The sequence below is a fragment of the Carya illinoinensis genome, chromosome 14 (genome assembly GCF_018687715.1).
Source record: "Carya illinoinensis cultivar Pawnee chromosome 14, C.illinoinensisPawnee_v1, whole genome shotgun sequence".
Lineage (NCBI taxonomy): Eukaryota > Viridiplantae > Streptophyta > Magnoliopsida > Fagales > Juglandaceae > Carya > Carya illinoinensis.
In genome coordinates, this window is record NC_056765.1 from 31102459 (window position 1) to 31108558 (window position 6100).

Below are 6100 nucleotides of genomic sequence, written 5' to 3' on the forward strand. Positions count from 1 at the left end.
TTTCAATTGACTCTTCATTATTACTTTCTTTACTTGCCTCTCTTGTGCTTTGAGTTGAAGAACCATTATAGGTTTGATTGGGATTTTCTCGAGTACAAATTACTACATTAGAGCTCTAGCTAATTTCAATTTCTGATAGTGGAAAAACTGTCTCAAAAGCTTCTACAAGAAGCGTTACTGTTGGTTTTTGAGCTGGGGCTAGTTTAGAAATGACTTGTTGAAGTGCATTATCAAGCATCCACCTTCTCCAATGCCTTCACAAATTTCTTGAGGATGATCAAAATTTTCAAATAGCTCTAGCTCTTGGGCATTTTTTAGTCAGATTCACTTTTCCCATTTGATGTTGTTCTCTCTTCCATGGGAGTGCAAATTCTATCAGCTTTGAGCCATATTTCTTATGGATCTTGTAACATATTGTCTCTAGTAGGCTCACTCTAAGCTGAGATGCTCTATTCCTAGCCCTCACCATGACTCTTTTCAAAGAGGTTGTGATTCGAACTGATGCTACTAGCAATTGATTGATTCTCCGCTGAGTGGTCTTGAAGTTCTTGCAGAAGGATATCATCAAATGCTTTTTGTACCTACTATGTTAATTTTGTGTTTCGCACACCTGTGGGCAGAACTCTCAGGAGCTCAGGTCTTCTGTGCTTTGGGCCTACAAAAACAAGGTAGGAGAATGGTGGGAGGTGGTTGACCTTAGGGCTGAGGAGTCTCCGATCCTTGAGTTAGTGAGAGCTCTTTTAGAAATAGTAAGGGAGCAAAGAGTAGTTTCAAGAGTTAGAGTGACCAAGGTTCTCTTGTACCTAAGGGTTCTTTATTTATACCCAGGATGTGTAGGGAGGGGCAGAGCATGTCTATCCCCACGGGATCTTTGTTCTAGCACTGTTCCCTTGTCAGAACTTCTTAATGCGTAATGGCCTATGTGATGGCAATATTAATGTGGTGTTGAGCCCGAGCTTGGGGCGCTATTAATGCAGCATGGTTTCCATTATTTTCTTATCAATGCGTCGTGTTTTCTTTGTTGAAGTGTTCTCGATAGCTCCTCCATTCATTCACCAATATCTTTGTGCTAGTAGATCAACGACTTTCCCTTCCCCTTGTCTTCCAATTAGATGGGCACTCGTGTGCCTGACAATTCTTCGGAGTACGGTTCAGGGCAGCTAGTCCCACCTCTACACCGCCTCCCTATTCGGTACTATTGCACTGTACGGTATCTTTTGCAGCTCCGTCACTTAGGGATCTCCCGTAAGCCAAGTTTTCCTTGGATCAAGATGAAAAGGGGCGGTTGGTGCAGGTTTGGGCCTCCTAGCTCCCTGTTCCTGTTTGTTTTGATTAGGCCCTATTTCTTGGGCCCATGGGGGGAAAATCCCCTTACAAGCTGGATGGCATCAATTTGGCTGAGCTCATTCTTTTGGTGGTTTGCATCATGATTTTCCTTGACCATTTTCTTGCCAATTTTATGAAAGCCCTCAAAAGAACTGCAGCCATCACGATGGCGAGATTAGCAGGGACGTTCGTCAATTTAAACTCAGGGGTGCAGGGATGTGTTTTTTTTTTTTTTTTTGGGCATTGTTGGTCAATTTAGTGCAGATAGGGGAGGGAGAGGGAGAGAAAGAAGGAGAGGGTGAGAAAGAATGAGAGATCGATTCAGTGCAAACGGGTGCAACTCAAAATTTGTTGGGATTCCTACGTGGATATTCATGATTGGTAGGTGTGAAAACAAAATTGACACCTGACTGGCTGGGAGCGCCTCTCTTTTTGAAATTCTACCTCTCTTTCGAAAGTCTTTCATTTCTTCAAAACTTAAAACTAGTTATTAGTATCTATTTATTATGCAAAAAATAGATTACTAATCTCATGGAATAATTGTACTATAAGAGGTAGGGCTGAGGATCGATTATATCGGAGTCGGAGTGCCCTACTTCCAACTCGACTACAATTCACATAGCCTCCAATCTAAATCTAACTCTCACTTGTCGGAGCAGAGTTGGATTTGAGTTTTTTTATTGGACTTTTTTCTTAGCCCATTTAAAATTTCAATTTGACAATCTTGGGCCCTCACTAATTGGATTTGAGCTTTTAGATTTCAGTTTTTTTTTTAAAAAGTATTTTTTCAATTTCAATTTTATTAAAATATAACCAAAATTGAAAAAAAAAATCATTGTACAAATTAATGTTATTATACATTAGTATTATATGTTATTATATATGAATTTTTATACATTAGTATTACATGTTATTATATATTTATATATTTATGTTTATACATAATACATTAGTATTAAATGTTATTATACATTAGTTATTATATAATTAGTATTAAATGTTATTATACATTAGTGTTTTATAATGCATTATTGTTACATGGTAGCAATAGTTAATAGTGTAGTGTTTACATTTACTAAACTATTATTAGTGAATTTAGTCTATTTATATTATAGTGTAAGCATATTATTTTATAACATTTGCTCATACTAGTATATTATTGAATTTCATTAACTATATAAGTTATAGTTATATAAAATATATATGATTAATTATAAAAAATACATATATTTTTGTAAAAAATAGTACAACATCAGAGTCGGAGTTGGTACATCACCACCTTTGACTCCGACTCCGACTCTTACTGTTTTGTTTAAAAAAACTCCGACTCCGATTCTGACTTATTCGAGTCGATGCGGAGTCAGAAGCAAAGTCAGATTTTCAGATTTTTGCTGGGCCCTAATTAGAGAGCTTTTCAAGTCTAATTTCATTTGTGTATAATGCAATTAAATAGTAGACTTATTTTGGACTTCATTGTATTTTAGAGGCAGATTTGTCAATAACTCATGTGTATATTGTTATTGGTAGAGGTAAATATTATCTTGATGAAAGCAACATTGTGCGCGCCCTAAAGCAAACTCTTTTTACTCCTTTATGTAATATAATTTATATTTAACTATTGTGCATAGTTTGAGAGAGTCTGTTGTGGACTTCGTAAAATTCACACGCTTTGAGGAAGCCAGTTTTCGATGTTGGCAAAAGAAGATGAATTTCCTCATTAGCCAATCTCAAGGTGGTGTATGCTCTAGCCACTCCCAAGCCTTCTGCAAATGAGGATGAGATAATTACTTAGAGTCGAGTGAGGATTAAACACGAACATGACTAAATTTGCAAGGACATTTTTGCAATTTAATGTTTGACATATTGTTTGGCACTTACAAGAACAAGGCAATTACCAAGGATTCTTTGTATAATACACTTGTGGCTCAATATCTTTTAGAATATGTCACAAGTAAGAGTTGTTGGCTACCAAATTTTTTTAGTTATAAAATGATACACTGTAGGCCTGTCATTATGCATACTCTTAATCATTTCACTCAACATAATATAAAAATATATGGTTCTATATCGGTTTAATCTATTATTGATAAACTTCCTCAATTTTGAAAAGACTACAAGAAAAAGTCCGAAATATAGAAAGGAGGACATGTCTTTGCAAGATTTAGGTTAACATCTTTGTACAGAACAAGAAATCAAACTTAGAGATATGTAGTAAGGAAGAGCCGAGCTCTTTGACCTACAATATACACATGGTAGAGGAACGTAAGACCGACAAACCAAGCAACCAGTCAATCCGAAAAAGTATGAGACATCCATGAAAAGACAAGAGTATGTTCAAGAGGTATGAGTTAACAAAAGTGGACGTGTTATTTACATGGGAAACTTGTCCATTGCTGCAGTTCGAGGAAAATGCATAATAGCTGTTCACTACTGAAAAAATACTTACCCTCAAGGATGTGTATCATGTATCAATACTTAGGAAAAAAAACCTTGTGTCTAGTAGTTGTTTAAATTAGTACAATTTTAAATTAACCTTTTAGCTAGGGGTGTTTGGTGGATGCCCACATCCAGCCCCAACATCAAGTGAACAGGCAACATCAAGTGAACGAGCGGGGCCCAGGTGTGGATCCCCACCAACCTGCCTGCATATATATATAATGAACCGTATTACCTAAACTCACCCCCTGATGATTTCCCTTCCCTCTCCCCATGTCCCGAATCTCTTTCATTCTCTCTTAACCCTCTACCTCGTTTGAGTCGTCTCCGTCACTCTCTCATGTCGTCGTTGCCGTCACCATAGGTTGTTGTCTCAAGCTTCGTCTTCCATTTTCCAAATTGGGGTTTTGGATTTTGACCCTAATTTTTTATCAAGGTTTCAAACTAAAACCCTAACCAAGATTGGGGTCTTGGGATACTACATTTTGTGCGGTTTTAAAAACCTAAAATCTTTTATACTTTGTATTATGTCAAGTGTTTGATAGTTTGATAAGTTCAATGGATACTGATGATTGTGCTAGTGTCAGTGATGATGATACTTTTCCAAGTCCAAAGACTGGCACTAGCATTACATCTCCTACACTATCCTTACAGCTACACCCATGGGTCCACCAAAGAAAAAATCGTCTCCATCCTATGGAAGATTTTACAAAATTAAAGGGTGGTAACCCTAATGACCAACAAGCAAAATGTAATTATTGTGGTGTTGTTTATGGTTATCACTATAAACGACATGACACTTCTCAACTGAAAAGTTTTTTAGAAGAACAATGCAAGAAAAGTTCTATAAGACATGAAGTACTTGAAAAAAAATCAATCTAAATTGGATATTGGACTTTAAAAGATGGTAAATGGGAGTGGTGGGGTTAATATATTAAAAACGTTTGTGAAGTTTTACCAGGAGAGGTATAAAAGGTCTTTAGCTTACATGATCATAATTGACCAGCTACCATTTCAATTTGTGTAGGGTTACATTCCTTCCCTCCACACGGTGGTGAAAGATGTTCTTAAAATATATGAACTTGAGAAGGATTTATTAAAAGATTTATTGAACGGCCAAAGAGTTTGCCTCACCATTGATACATGGACATTGGTCTAAAAGTGGAACAACATGTGTTTAATTGCTCATCTTGTAGATAGTCATTAAAGGTTACACAAAATGGTTCTTACTTTTTGTTTAATCACCCATCAGAAAAGTGACACCGTTGAGAAAATTACGGAGCCCAGAATAAAGGAATAGGGTATTGGTGACAATAACAATGAACAATGACTCCTCTAATGATACCACATTTGAATATTTAAAGAATAGGGTTAGAGAGGAAAATATGTCCACATTTGGTGGTGAATTTTGCGTAGTCTATGTTGTGCACATGTCTTCAATCTTATTATGACTTGGGGCCAATCCTCCCTCCAGAATTTGGATGGACGCACTCCACCATGGGAGGTAGAACCTGGGTTATGGGGCACAAATTGTCCCCCTGCCCATCCTGAGGTAAGGCAAGATAACGTCTCCATTCGAGAGGTATGGGTAACACACCCCTAAAATTTATCACATCAATTCTTTTATTTTCTATTGTCAAGATATGTAGTCAAGCAATGTTAGAAAATACCTTCTTTTTTTTTTTTGGGGGGGGGGGGGGGGGGGGGGGGGGGGGGGGGGGGGGGGGGGTGGGGTAAGATTTTGGGGGGTGGGGTAAGATTTCAACGTTGAATAGGAGACTACCGAAGTGAAGAATTGTTGGAAGTTATTTAATTTCCTTCCAATTAAAAAAAAAAAGAAAAAAAGAATTGGAGGTTTAATTTCACTCCAACGAAAATGAGTGCAATCCAGTTGTTCACCCAATCTGTTCTTAAAAATATTTTGGATTTGGTGCCTAATCAATCGGATTTAGTTGCCTGTTTGACTTCCAACTCCCAACAACTTATTAGTTATTAATTTTATTCATAATTTGATTTTAAAGTCTTTTAAATGTGGCATATACATGATTAAATGCAGAAAAAGAAAACGAATTGTAAAAAAGAATATGAATTATGTCATAATTTACTATTAAAATTTTAATTTCTTTTTATATGAATTTTATATTTATTCATTTTTTTAAAAATGATTACACGAATCTTACACACTTATAACTGTAACTATCATTTCTCTAATTAGAGAAATTTTAAATTGAGAAATGAAAACTTCATTAGTTCTCGAATAAGTTCCTCGAACTTTTTTAACCAAAATGCCCAAATTAAGATCCCACGATCCATCTGTCCTGAGCTTCAAGCAGGAGAA